Below are 15,150 nucleotides of genomic sequence, written 5' to 3' on the forward strand. Positions count from 1 at the left end.
CCACGGGTCAGATCAGCCGAGTCAGGTCAGGAGCAATTTTCTTTCACAATCCAAACAAAACCAAGCCCAATAAGGAGGGAGGGAAAGACACACGGATACAGCGAAAACACACGCTCATACCGTGCAAAATCTCACACGGCTCAGTGACAGCTTGAGAACCTGTCTGCAGGCCGTCTTATGGGACAGCGGTCACAGTGATAGCAATCAGAAAAGCAGGAAGGGTGTGTCTTCTGTCCCCTGCAGCGGGGGAGTAGCTGTCTGGGTTTCCTTGGCGTGCGCCCCAGCGCCGCTCTGAGGACTGCTCAGCTGAGAAGGGAGCAGCGTGTCTGCAGCCTCCCCACTCGGTCCTCTCACCACCTGTATCTTCACCTGCCATCCTCGGGCAGGTACCAAGCGCCGGGTGTGGGGCCCGTTGCTCTCAGCCTCAGCATCCTCTTCCAGCAGTGGGAATGAGGCCCATCAGAGCCTCTGTGGAGACAAACAGGGACGGCTCTCGGACCTGCCACCGGACCCGCAAAAACGCACACCAGAGCCAACTCCCAAGACGCCGGCCACCGTCCTCCTTGACCCAAGCCCCCACACACACTGAGGCGGGGGCTTGCACGGCCCCCTCAGGGAAGGCGGGAAGGGCCTGGAACGTGGCTCTGCTGCTCTGCCATCCCGAACCAGAAGTGACGGGAGAGCCCCACGGACACAGTCCCCACGACAGGACAGAGCCGAGATTTTCATGGGAAGGAAAGAGCAGAACCGGACCTTCTCAATGGGGAGGATTTACATCAGCTCCGAGAATCTTCCAGGGGAAAAACACCGGATAAAACCGAGGTGCCTCGGCCGGCGCAAGGAGACGCCCCGGCAGCGAGCTGAGCGAGCGCGCTCCTCCGGAGCCACACGGCGTCCCGGGGCCGTTGTGGACTCGTCTGTGCTAAGACTGTGCAGATAGAGATGTTGTAAATGTATTAAACATTGGTCCCTTTTCCAGAAATTACACATTTGAATAAAGCCTCATTACTCACAGTCCAAAGAAGTTCATTAGGAAGAGATCGCTTTGGAAAAGCATCAAGGAGCCGGCCTTTCTTCTCAGCAGTGAATTACATTAGCTACTTCCTAGTTATTTAAATCTTGAAATAAAAGATGTAAACGCTGCAGTGACATCTTAAGATCACTGCGAAGGCAGGTCTTGCATGCACAAAAACGCCCAGCTGGTCTGCAGATAAAACAGATTGATAATTAGTTGCAAAATGTAACATTTCATCAAGAATATTTTGAATAATCCAATTTATCTTTGTCAGATATGCAGCACATATTTTTCTGGGGAGCAGCTTTGTTCTTTAACATAATATTATAATTTCAGGCTGCTAATGAAGGCGCCCGCCGGCCGGCCCGGCCTTGATGTGCGACGTGGCGGGGAGCGCGCCGCGGCCCGGGGACCCGTGCGCCCGAGCGCGCCGCGCCCCGCTGCCGCCACCTGCCCGCCGTGGCGTGGGCTGCGGGCCGCGGGCGATCAAAGGGCCGGCGGGCGGCCGGGCGGGCGCCCCTGGCGGGCGGAGCGCGGGCCGGCGGGCGGCCGGGGGCGCCACTGACTCTGGCTTCTAATTAAACCGACCGAGACTCAGGCTTCTCGCCCTTAGCAGAGCCGAAAGCAGGCGGCGGGCAAGCGGTGGCGGGAGTGGGACGCCAGCCCGAGGCCTCCCGGGCCCGGGGGCCAGGAGACCCCTCGGGCCCTCGGGCTGGCGAGGCCTCTCCCCGTGAGTCACGCTTTCCCCGCGGCCGCCCGTGTGGGCGCAGAGACCTGCTGAAGCCCGGGTCTCCGCGCGGGGGCCAGCACACACCGTCCCGGGCCAGGCTGGGGCTGGGGCTGGGTGGAGGCAAGGCGCCGGCTTCCTGGAAGATCGGCTCGCCCTTGCCACTCCCGTACAAAGCACAACTTCCTCATCCAGCCTTTGTGCAAATAGCCGCCAGGCACCTGCTCTGTGTGCAAAATGTTGCTTTTATTGAACATGTACCCCTTCAGCGGTGCCTGGCGGACCTCAGGCCACTGTTGATAGCCCTGCTGGAGTTGTTTGGTGGCCTTTCGTGTTTTCAGAAGCAAATCCAATTGTTGCGCCAGCTTTAACATTCTCCCTCCCTCCGTTGGGAAACCAGGAGCTGTGAGAGCTGAGGCTGCCCTCCCGACCGTGAGTAGATCTGATGTGCAGGTGCACACACCCCACTGTGTCCAGGAGGCCGGCACTCCTCACCACGCCACCCTGGGAAGGTAACAAGCGTAAGGGAGCAGCTTCAGAAAGCCCAGAATGCTTTGGAAACCCCGCCAGCCCCAGCCCCGGGATGGCCCAGCGTGATGACCCCGGAGGAGCAGGCCCCTCCTGGCAGGTGCTCGCCCCTCCTGCAGCCGGACCTGCCGTCTGCACTGTCACGGGCTGCAGTCTCCAGGCTGTGCTCCGCACGTCGGGCTGAGCGTCAGCTTGCGCCTGTCCCAGGATGCACTGCGCTTTCATTGCCAGCGTCCTGGAGCCCGAAGGTGGCACGCTCCTGCTGGGGATCCTGACCAGCCCAGCGCCCTTCTTCCTGTTGTGTCCCCAGCCCAGGTCAAGGCCCCACCCACTGCTGTCCCCATCACCCTTGCCTCCTGTCTCCCCTCAAGCCCCACCCCTGCCCCCAGCTCCTCCACCTTGGAACCCCGCCCCCCTCAGCCAGTCCATGTCCTCTGTGCTCTTGACCACATCATCTTCCATAACCTGCCAGTCTCGCCTGCAGCACCCCCTCAGCACCTGGCACACAGCACCTTGACCTGCTGGCCACGGCCGCCGGGGCAAGAGTCTGACCTGTGACCTCCTCTGATGCACAGCGCTTGTACGCAGGGCCCACCCATCCACACCTCCCCACCCACGCTGCCATCTTGCTCTGCTAACACGTGTGCAGAGCAGTGCTCAGGAGACACGGAGCACCAAGTCCTTGTCTCTGACTCTCCCCACCCCCACTCATCAGCCAGAAACCAAGCCTGTGGCTCCAGAGTGACGGTGGCATCTAGAGCAAGATGGCACAGAACCCAGCGAGGACACGTGACCGATCTGTGGGGTCCCTGATGGAGCCACTTTGAGGTTGGAGGTTATTCAGCCTGAAGTGTGGCCCCGGGTAGAACAGGAGATCTCTGCTGTGGTCACGAGCTCTGGCTGTGGGAGAAGCCCAAGGAGACCCGGGCGGTCCGAGGCCTGGGCACCGGAGGCCCACGGCACAGAGCCTGCTCTCCTGAATACACCGCGTCCCACCCCACTCGGGGCAGCACCACGCGGCCACCCTGCAGGGCAGGGCCCGGGCTGCTCCCCTGCAGCAGATGTCAAAGATGCCGCGGGTAAATGCATGGGTCGGATGAACTCAGGCTCTTGTGTGAACTGGGCATGGGCCAGCAGCCCCAAGAGAGGAAGCAAATGGGTGGGGTGGTCCTCTGCCAGCCCCATGGGTGCTCGTCCTGCTCCCCCCACAGCCTGCAGAAAATGGGTGGGGTACTCCTCTGTCATCCCTGTGGGTGCTCGACCTCCTGCAGCAGCTCAGGGGCAGCGACTCGGGGGCCACAAGAGGGCCTTGCATTGCTGGCCCCAGTCTCTGGCATGCGGTGAGCAGGCTGTGCAGCCTGGGGCCGTGGTCAGATGGCCAGGGCTGCATCCCTGCAGGGGGTGCCAAGCAGCTGTGAGCAGAACAGCTGAGCAGTGGGCCCAGGTGGGGAGCCCAGGTGTGAGCCTTCCCAAGTGTGCACGTGTGTGAGTGTGCATGTGAGTGTGCATACATGGGGGGTGAGTGTGTGGGGGTGTGTCCATGTGTCTATGTGCCTTACAGCAAGTGGGTATGGGCATGTGTGTGCATGTGAGAGTGCATATGTGGGGGGCGAGTGTGGGGGGGTGTTTCTATGTGTCTGAGTATGTGCCTTACAGTGAGTATGTGTGTGCATGTGTGTGTATGGGGGTGTGGGTGTGGGTGTGTGGGGGGTGTGTCCATGTGTCCGAGTGTGTGTACATGGGAGGTGAGTGTGAGGGGGTATCTGAGTGTGTGTACATGGGAGGTGAGTGTGAGGGGGCGTCCGAGTGTGTGTACATGGGAGGTGAGTGTGAGGGGGCGTCCGAGTGTGTGTACATGGGAGGTGAGTGTGAGGGGGCGTCCGAGTGTGTGTACATGGGAGGTGAGTGTGAGGGGGCGTCTGAGTGTGTGTACATGGGAGGTGAGTGTGAGGGGGCGTCTGAGTGTGTGTCTGAGAGTGAGTGTACATGGGCATATGTGTTCATGTGTGTGTATGGGGTGTGGGTGTGGGTGTGTAGAGAGAGACTCCTTGGCCTATTTTTGTTCCTCCATTTTTTTTTTAACGTCAGCTGGGTCCCCAAACCAAAGCTCTCTCCTACAAGCCTCTTCTCAAAGCTTTGTGACACCACTTCCCCCTTCCTCCTTCCCTCTCCGTCTTGGAGACAGAGTCCAGGCTGAATCCCCGTGGTCCTGCAGCCTCCCCCGCGGGGCAAGGAGCCACCTCGCAGCCCCGTCTGGAGGCTCAGCTGCTCTGCGCCTTCCCTCCCGTGCCCTGTGTCCCCCTCTCCCCTCCTGATGTCATCTGCAGGCTGCCCGTGCCACTTCGTCCAGGAGGCTCCCCAGGTCTCCCACCGTGACTGTCTGTGGGGTGTTCTGCCTCTCCCAGGGGCCAGGCGCTCCGTCCTGCGCACACCCAGGGCTCCGTGAAGAACTGCTGGCTGAGGAAGCGAAAGTGTCCAACAAGTGCACCCCTCCAGGCGGGCATCATGGCCAGCCATCAGCTACACGGAATTTCATCACACGTGAAGCCTCCAACATTGAATAAGAAAGAAATAGGAAAAGTCTTTGAGTCTATTGTAGCAAGAAAAAATGGCTTGACTTTTGGCTTAAAGATGAGCAATTGAAGTGAAAATCATTTTTTAAATGAGAACTCACATGAAAATACTTTTTTCTTGGATGTCAAGTCAGTTCTGCTGTGGATCTGGAGACGTCTGCAGAAAAGCAGTGCAGGGGTCTCCGTGTGGTCTCTCTCGGCATGAATTCTCTCAAGGCAGGGATGGCCCGACTCGTCTCTTGCCAAACAGGGCCCACAGCCTGTGCTGAAAGAACCACGGGGGGTGCAGGGAGACCCCGCCCAGCACAGGCGTGCCTCGGGGTGCCCAGTCAAGGACCCCCCACAGGTGGGCGGCAGGTCCCCCAAGGCCGGTGCTCCGGAGTCCACCCCTCACCAGGACCACAGCGACTGCGGCCAAGATGCTGAAGGCTCCTCCCTGCACTGGCGTCTTAGAGATGACGTTCAGCAGCCCAGTGAGCGGGGAGGCTCCAGGCAGGTTCCAGGCACCGCAGGCCGTGCCCCGCACCTGTTCAGTCTGCTCAGCTCCCTTCTAGCAAAGCCCCCACTCCATCTTCAAGGCCTAAACGAGATCCTGCAGAAGGTCCCTGGAGGGCTCCTCTGTCTGTCCTCCCAGAGAGAGTGGCCCGGGGGATGCTGGCGAGGCTTCCTCCAGAGGCCGTGGACGCCGCTGTCTCAGGAGCCGGGTGGCTGCGCCTCACGGAGGTGAGGAGCCAGGTCCCCATCCTCACGGCTCCATCATCTCCGGCACTGACTGAGTCCTCCCAGGAGCCAGCGGGTACTCGACACACTCTTGGTGAAGAGGGAATACAAGTGGAAAAAGAGAGGAGGAGTGGGAGAGAGAGGGGGACATCGAGATGGATTCTCATAGTACGTGCTCAATAAACACCTCGGGGTAAAAAAGGAAACCAGGGGCCTGTGCTGTGGCGCAGTGGGTTAAAGCCCTGGTCTGCAGTGCCAGCATCCCATATGGGCACCGGTTCTAGTCCCGGCTGCTCCTCTTCTGATCCAGCTCTCTGCTGTGGCCTGGGAAAACAGTAGAAGATGGCCCAAGTCCTTGGGCCCCTGCACCCACGTGTGAGACCCAGAAAGAGCTCCTGGCTCCTGGCTTCAGGTCAGCACAGCTCTGGCCGTTGTGGCCATCTAGGGAGTGAACCAGTGGGTGAAAGACCTCTCTCTCTCTCTGTCTACCTCTCTCTGTAACTATCTTTCAAAAAAAATAAAATAAATATTAAAAAGAAAAAAGGAAACCAGTCACTCGTGAGGGGCCCCTTGCTCCACGGTGACATGTGACTCTCATTTGTCCGCATCTTCGAGCTTTTTGTTTGTTTTTCAACCTCTTCATGTTATTAGAAGAAACCACAATATTTTCATAAAATTCAGTTATTTCAAAGCACATTAACAGATTTGCTTTAGATTTTTATATTGACTGTGAGCATGTTGTCTAGGAGAAACCTTATAAAAGATGAAACATTTTAGACATCCCTATGCTGATCTCCAAGTGCCACCAAAAACATCAGACGCAAACACAGAGGCTTGTGTTAGAAAACAGCGAGGCTGGATCTACGTGGGGAGGAGAGTAGAGGGCGTCCTAGCTGGGAGCCCCTCGTGCTTCTTCTCCTGGCACGTCTCTCTCACCTGCTAAGTATTTATGCAACCATTTAGTGCCTTTATTTTTCTTTTTTAAGCTTTATTTATTTATTTGAAAGGCAGACTTACAAAGAGTAAGAGATCTTCCATCTGTTGATTCACTCTCCCAGTGACCATGGCTGGACCAGGCCAAAGACAGGAGCCCACCCGGGTCTTCCGCGTGGATGGCAGGGGCCCGAGCACTCAGGCCATCTTCCCAGGTGCATAAGCAGGGAGTTGAATTGGAAGTGGAGCAGCCAGGAATCGAACCGGTGCTCACATGGGCTGCCGTGTCACAGGTGGCAGCTTAACCACGGCGTCTCAGTACCAGCCCTGCTTGTTTTATTTATCATCTCGTAGGTCCTGAGAAGGTTCAGAGCAGCTCTCTTATCCACCCTCCTTTACACAATGATGGGTGCTTGGGAAACACTCTTTGAATGAAAGAAGGCACTTCTGGATGACTGGGACCAGCTCTGCTCTCTGTGGAGAGAGAGACAGGAAGGCCCGGGGAAACCAAGCCATCTCAGGGTGAGGGCAACACCACGTTTCAGCGGATTCTCAAAATAAATTGTTCCCAATTCAGATTGGCATTGCCCTATGACTTCTCACATAGATCCCTCGGTTTGAAGAATTTCACAAACGCCAAAGAAGGAGCTGCAGATCCTGGGGGAATGCGTGCAGAGATCACTCCCCCGCGGGGCGGCCGTGGGGAGCGGTCACGGGCAGGGCAGGACCCTCAAAGCTGCGGGAAAAACCCCCAGGTCTCCCAGAAAAGTCGGACCACTGCAAATGTCTGCTCATATACACAACAGAACGTGCGTGAACAGACAGCCCCAAACTCTGAAATTAAAGGACTGCTTCTTTCCAACTACGCGGTCTGTGGCTCTGCTATCAGGGGATAAATCAATTGGCAGCAGCTGTGGACAGCGATTTCCGCGTGAGCCGCTTGGCTTAACCGGAGAAGTGTGGTGGAAGTTAAGGACCTTCATCGCAGTGAGAACACGAGTTTTCCTAACCATAAATTCATTGCTCTGAATTCCTGAGCTATTCAGTCACCCTGGGCTCTTCCTTGTAAGTCAGGGCGGTGTACCCACTTCCTGAGGTTTGCCAATTTGCTGTTTTTCCTGTGATTAGGAAAAAATGCAGGTCACTAGGGTTACAAGCGGAGTTACAAGCCCCGGTGAGAGCCCCGGGCCGAGTTCTGTGCTTCATCAGCAATGATCCCATGGGGGCAGGAAAGGGCGAGAAGAATTTTTTTATCCAAACACCGGCTGGTGAGACCTAAGTTTTCCTCCAGTGTGGCTTTGGTCACCGTGCACAGTTTTCCTCCAGTGTGGCTTTGGTCACCGTGCACAGTGGGATCGTGCCGTCGGTTTATGGCACCTAGTGGTGGGAGGAACAGAAAATACAAATACTGCCCAGCGGGTGCTGGGGAGATCCGCCCACGTTCAGGTCTGTGGAAGGAACCCAGCCCAGCAGTGCCCCAGCCCTGCCCAGAGCCCCAGCCCCCAGCCCCCCAGCATCCGTGCAGAGCAGGACTCCCGTAGCCAGCAGGGTTGACGGCAGCTGCTCTTCCCTGGACGTCTAATGAGGATCGCGTCACCTCGGCGTGCGTCCTTGAAGCGAAACTGCTTTCTCACGGCAGCCTCCTGCACCTCCAGTATGCCCGGGGTCCGATTTTGCAGTGAATATTGGTTTCCAGCTTGTGACATGCATTTTTCATTGAAATCAGTCCCCTGCCGTAGTGCGTGGTGTTCCGCGCTCTGGTTATCAACACAGATACTATTTTGCAGGAATTACCTCCGTAGCTTTTTTGGAAAACACACAGATACCCACAAGTAAAATAAATATTCGTCAAAAAGATAAAATCAGGAAGTGCTTCTGGGACCCGAATCGCCCTTTCTCAAGGTCGGGCACGCGCCAGACGCTCCTTTAAGTCGTAGAGAATTAACTTCAAGTGAGCCGAATCTCGGACATTTTTAGAAGGGACTGTTTGTCTCTACCAGCAGAAACGTGACGCCTTCCGTTCCTTCAAAAACGAAAGTGACAGCAACAACTTGTGGAAGGCCAGCGAGTCCCCTTAGCTTCCATCAGGAGAGAGCAGGGACGCGAACAGCGTTTTGTGGAAAATGCAGCGTGACCCCCGGAGGCCGCTTCCGGGCCCTGGGCGCGTGGTCCCGCCTTCTGCTCCCCAGCCCTGCTGGCAGCCACCAGAAATTCTAAAGGTGGAGAAGGAGCCCTGGCTCTCCCCATCCTGATGACCCTGGCTGTCACGTTTAAGGTGTCGTCAGAGACAGCTCCTGGCTGGCAGCCGCACATGGAGAGCAGCGAAGAGCAGCACCGCTCCCATTTGCACGGCAGCCCGTGTGTGCCACGGCTCCCAGTGCTCACGCAGGGGAACACCTCGGCCCACGCGGGTGCCACCCCATTTGAAGCCAGGCACCCGCACATCAGCTTCCGGCGGCTGGGAGTGGGGGGAGAGCAGCTTGCCCACTTGGAGTTACAAGGGAATTTAGGAAGACAGAATGTAATTACCTGCACTGGAATCCGGCCAAGGTACGAGGGCTGTTGGAAAAAAAAAAAAAAAAGTCAAGAAAAAAATAACCTTAATTCTCTCAGCCGATAACAAAAGCCGGGCATGGGCTCCGTTCTGTTTATGCCTTGGCAGCGTGGGGTATTTAAATCATCACCACACAATAAATAAAAATAAAACTTCCAAAGTCCTCCCAGCCCCCCTCGGGACACACACGACTGCTCGCTGCACATTTCTTTGTCCGTGTGCCGGGGGCCGGCGGGACCACGGCGCCGAGCGGCAGGGCTCATTTCCTCTCCCTGTCTCGCTCTGCACCCGACAGCAGCTGCTGCCCCTGGCCGGCCATGTCAGAGCCAGGAAACTTAGTGCAGAACGAGGGGGCAGTCACATACCCCTCCCCCTATTTGCGAAGCTAATTCACACTCTGGAAAATCGGGCCTTGATGCCGATGAAGTGAAGTGAAAAAAAAGAATACCAATGCACAAGGGAAGTGGGATTTGATGGAGACCCCTGGCCGGGAAGAGTCTCTGTGTGTTTTTTGTTTTTGGTTTTTTTTTTCCAAGAGGGAAAAAAAGACTGGGGTGAGGGGGTGGTGGAGGGAGAAAGGAGGGAGACAGAGAGGTGCCTCCAAAGGGCTACGGTCATCAACATGCTGAAAATGTTCATCAGCTGGCCAGAGACCCTGCCAAGCAGGCGCGTGTGTGAGGACGGTGCCCCAGGGAAGATCTGGCCCCAGGAATCTGCAGAAAGAGCCGGGGCGTCGCTGGGCAGAGCCGGACGCCTACCGGTGTCCCTGGGCCGTTGGCGCTCCTCCCAGCAGAACGCAGTGGGCTGCTAAGGCTCCACCCCCTCACAACCGCAGGACGTTATCAAGGTCAAAGTCCCAGCTACCTGGCCTCTCCGTGGATTTCCCCGGTGCGCGATCGGACACTTCACACTTCGGCAGGAAGCACACATTCGGGCGGCCCCTGGGACCCGAGTCGGCCTTGTCAAAGCCGTTCAACTGAGAAGTCCAGTCTAGCGATTCAGTTTTAGACCAAAAAGGCCTTTCTTCTTATTTCCAGAAAACAGCAGACACCAGGAAAACTAAAGGGAGAACTTAACTGTTGGTGTGCGCGCTGTATTTCCGTGATGCTCAAAACCTCAGTCACAGTGGAAAGTCTTTAGGTTCCCCCCAGAAATCTAAGAGACCGCTACGTAATTTAAAATGACAACAGGAGGTGATGGGTGTGACGTGAGGGGAGGGAAGGCAGAGAGGCAGTAGGCGGTGTTCCTGCGAACCCCGGCCTGGCTGCCTTCCACTGGGCTTGCTCATCGTTGCTGGACGAACCCTGGTCCTCAACGTCAAGTTTGTGCAACTGTAAATGCGTCTAGCATCCCTGATTGAATTCGTTTAAGGGTGTGTGTGTGTGTGTGTGTGGGAGAGAGAGAGAGAAAGAGAGGGAGGGAGAGAGAGGGGGGAGTGAAGGAGAGAGAGAGGGAGAGGGAGAAATGCTTTTACTGATGTTCCGTCTCTATAAGTCAGTGCTTAGTAAAACGGGAAGGAGCAATCGGCTCTCCGCTGGGAAGGCAGCCCTTGCTCACAGGGGGACTCTGCGCTTTGGGAACTCTGGCCATGGCCAGCACAGCTGAGACCAGCTTCCACCACTGAGGCAGGCCAGGCAGAGGTCAGAGGAGAGCCGCGTCTCAGGACCCCACCTGAGTCCTTAAGAAACTAAGTGCACCCCCAAAAGCCATGTTTCTAATTGGAAGTAAAAAACCAAACCCAACACAGCCGCTGCCAGCAGCGTCTGCTCCAGCGCTCTGTGTTCGGTGTCCAGGATGTGCCTCCTTTCCCGGACGTGTGACCCTACCCCGGGCCACCCCAGGGACACAGTCCGCTCCCCACGTGTACAGGATGACCAGTGAGTGGACTCCACAGACACCCAGCCCACACCAGCTGCCACGAAATCAGGGTGAGCGTGGCGGGCAGAGGGATGCTTACTCCTAGCTCACCCCAGCAAGCCCGCCGTGCCACGCCACGCAGAACGCTGCTGCAGCCCGCCCGTCCACGGCTCCCGAGTGTCGCGTGGGCCCCCTCTGATGGCATTTTGCCACCACTGCTGTTCTGCATTATAAGAGAAAAGCAATCCAGCCCCCGTCCCACAGATGAGCTATCTAAGCAAAGTAGGATATTTGGAGTCTACAGAATGTTTTTCTCATGTCTTTAATATCAGACACCAAGTATTGGGCTGGAGAGCGGCTTCCCTCCTAAGACCACAAGGGGCATGAGAAGAGACGGGCAGGGGAGTCACCACCATGAACTGTCCTGAACTCGGGCATTGTTCCTGTCTCCCACCACTCAGCCTGATGCCTGAAAAACAAAGACCCAGAGGACAGGGTCCCGGTCCCTTCCAAAGACAGAGTCCCCAGCCACGTGGCAGGAGGGTCTTTCAGAAAAGCCCCCAACCCCACCTTACAGCTTCCCATGGACAGAGGGACTGGAGGGAGCTCCAGGGCCGTCCCAGTGCCCCCAGGCCCTGACTGCTGCCCAGGGTCTCCTCCCAGCACAGGACAGGGGACAGGGAGGACGGCCAGGGGCTTCCTGCACTCTCCCAGAGCCCAACCCCTCAGCTTAGTTGGAAGGCTGGAAAGCTCCCCTGCTTGCCGGAAGACAGAACAGGGTCGCTTCCAGGAGCAGAAGCAGCCGGATCCACACAGAGGCCATGCCTCCCACTCCCTGCCCCTGGCCCTGAAGTGGTTAGAGCCCCAAGAGCCCCAGGGCCATCCCCTCGGAGGGCAGCCGCGGTCACTCTCCTGCGGCGATCTCGATGATTCTTCCTAAATGTTACCTGGAGACTATTTCTCAATTCCAATCGATCGCACCTATTGATCCTGGCAACGCTAAGACTAGGAAAGGAGTCACTCTTGCCCTTTGCTCTGCTGTGTCCAAGGAAGTGATTTACGGAGTCAGTGGTCAGCCTGGAAGTAGGCACTTTGCGTGGTGAAGGCTTCCCTCCCCGAGGCCAGCAGGACCGTCTCCACGGGCGCCGGGCCGGGCTCCTCCCCGGAGGCTGCGGCCACACCGCCCCATGTCAGTGACCACGGAGTCCACAGGGAGCAGTGCGCACCGGGGTAATTCTTCATGGAGGTAAAACCCACATCACATAACATGTACAGTCACGCTCTCAGCCTGGGCAACCCACCACTTCCGTCCAGTTCCTCACATTCGTGGCCATAAGCCCACCAGTCACTCCCCACCACCCCTCCCCCAGCCCCTGGCAACCATTGGCCTGCTTTCTATCTGTGGACTCACACATTCCGGACATTTCCTGTAAACGAGGCCCTTTGGGTCTGGCTTCCTTCCCTCGGCACAACGCCCTCGAGCTGCATCCACGCCGTGGCCGGGGTCAGTGCGTGGTCCTTTCTTTGCACAGCCACAGCACAGTCCACGGAATAGACCACGGCTCTGATGCATGCATCCGTCCATCCACGGACATTTGAATCGTCCCCACTGTGGCTGTTGTGGACAACTATTCATTCTGGTCTCTGCTTCCGCTTCCCGGGGGTGACTAGGAGCAGAGTCGCTGCGCCCTGTGATAACTCCGTTTAAGTTTTCGAGGAGCCAATGGAAGTTCTGCGATCGCTGTGCTCGGTGGGAAAGTGTGGCCGTGGAGCGCTGGGGCCGACTGGGCAGTGAGCAGAGACGGGCGTTTCATGCTGTCTCCGCGGCATTTAAAGGTTTCCAGGCAGCTCCCCTTTTTCTCTGCAGCGTCTCTTTATTTTTACCCGACAGGAAGGACCTACCCAAGCAAGGGCAGCCTCTCCAGGTCAAACTGAGCCACGCCCAGGATTCAACGCCGCCGTTCCGGCCCGCACCAGCCCAGAGTGCTGTCTGTCCTGTCTGGCAGGCTGTGCCTCACCTGTCCCGCGCCACAGGCCGGCACACTCTCCTGAGCCGCGACGAGACGACTGTATCCCTCCTGCCGTCCCGCGGCGAGTGGTGCTCTCTGAGGGCAAAGCTGGGTCTGCCACACGTGTCACTCCCACGGTGCCCTCTGCCACACGTGTCACTCCCACGGTACCTTCTGCCACACGTGTCACTCCCACGGTACCCTCTGCCAACGTGTCACTCCCACGGTACCCTCTGCCAACGTGTCACTCCCACGGTACCCTCTGCCACACGTGTCACTCCCACGGTACCCTCTGCCAACGTGTCACTCCCACGGTACCCTCTGACACACGTGTCACTCCCACGGTACCCTCTGCCAACGTGTCACTCCCACGGTACCCTCTGCCACACGTGTCACTCCCACGGTACCCTCTGACACACGTGTCACTCCCACGGTACCCTCTGACACACGTGTCACTCCCACGGTGCCCTCTGCCAACGTGTCACTCCCATGGTACTCTCTGCCAACGTGTCACTCCCACGGTACCCTCTGCCACACATGTCACTCCCACGGTACCCTCTGACACACGTGTCACTCCCATAGTACCTTCTGCCACACGTGTCACTCCCATGGTGCCCTCTGCCACACATGTCACTCCCACGGTACCCTCTGACACATGTGTCACTCCCATAGTACCTTCTGCCACACGTGTCACTCCCACAGTACCCTCTGACACATGTGTCACTCCCATGGTACCCTCTGCCATACGTGTTACTCCCACGGTACCCTCTGCCACACATGTCACTCCCACGGTACCCTCTGCCATACATGTCACTCCCACGGTACCCAGACATTCCTCTCGATGGACTGAGTAGCAACGAGTGGGAATGAGAAAAAGATCTCAGGACCCCAGCACCTGGCGAGGACCCTGACAGTGATGTCCTTGGACCCTTGTTCAGCGGGCTGTGGACCTCAACCTCCCTGTGTGGCAGAGGCGCAGCTGGCAGAGTCCAGGCCTCCTCGCCGAGACAAGGCTCTGAGAAGGTCTGTACCCAGGGCTTGTGCCCCCCAAATATCCTGGGCTAGCGAGCACCTCTCCCTTAATGGCCCCTGCCCCACCTTCTAGGATCACGAAGAAGCGAGTCCTGGCGGGCAGAACAAATGGAAGCCATCTGAACACCGTGGACAAGAGCGCAGAACAAAGCGGTCAAACCAGGAGGTAAAATGATGGTGCTTGGGGAGGATGCATTTGGGCTTAATATCAATTCTCAGTGCTCAAGAGAAGCTGAATTTAAAACTAATAGGGGAGCCCCACAGAGACGATAGCCTGACATTCTTGAAGGTTGGAAGTTTCCACTGGATCAGCAGAGGGGCGGAGGGAATCCAAGCCAGAGCCTGAGCACCACTCCTATGCTGGGGAAACAGATCGGGCACAGGTCTGCCCAGGGTGTTCAGGGAGCAAGGGCGAGCAGGAACACAGCCACTGCTCACATGGTTCGGGTCTCTGTTGACAGTCACTGGAGGGGGAACATGGTTCCCGGAGGCTGACCAAGGCTCGGGGCACAGGAGGGTGCGGGTGGGACAGCAGGGAGCTCACAGGGTGGAGCTCGAGAGGCAGGCGGCCAGGCAGGAGGCACCACCTTTTCTCTGCACAGGGCACCAGGCAGGAAGTGCCACCTCCTCCCCCAGTAGGTCACACGAGACAGGAAGTGTCACCTCCTCCCCACAACAGGTCACACCAGACAGGAAGTACCACCTCCTCCCCCAGTAGGTCACACCAGACAGGAAGTGCCACCTCCTCCCCTAGTAGGTCACACCAGACAGGAAGTGCTACCTCCTCCCCCAGTAGGTCACACCAGACAGGAAGTGCCACCTCCTCCCCACAACAGATCACACCAGACAGGAAGTGCCACCTCCACCCACAACAGGTCACACCAGACAGGAAGTGCCACCTCCCCTCCCCCAGTAGGTCACATCACACAGGAAATGTCACCTCCACCCACAACAGGTCACACCAGACAGGAAGTGCCACCTCCCTCCAGCAGTAGGTCACACCAGACAGGAAGTGCCACCTCCACCCACAACAGGTCTCACCAGACAGGAAGTGCCACCTCCCTCCAGCAGTAGGTCACACGGTCAGGAAGTCCACCTTCTTCCTACAACGGGTCACACCAGGATCATCACCTTTCCACTCTGTCCTCGGGAGCCTTCCCTCTGACAGTCCCCTCCCTCGGCACACCCTGCAGTAGGCACAA

The sequence above is a fragment of the Lepus europaeus genome, chromosome 17 (assembly GCF_033115175.1).
Source record: "Lepus europaeus isolate LE1 chromosome 17, mLepTim1.pri, whole genome shotgun sequence".
Classification (NCBI taxonomy): Eukaryota; Metazoa; Chordata; class Mammalia; order Lagomorpha; family Leporidae; genus Lepus; species Lepus europaeus.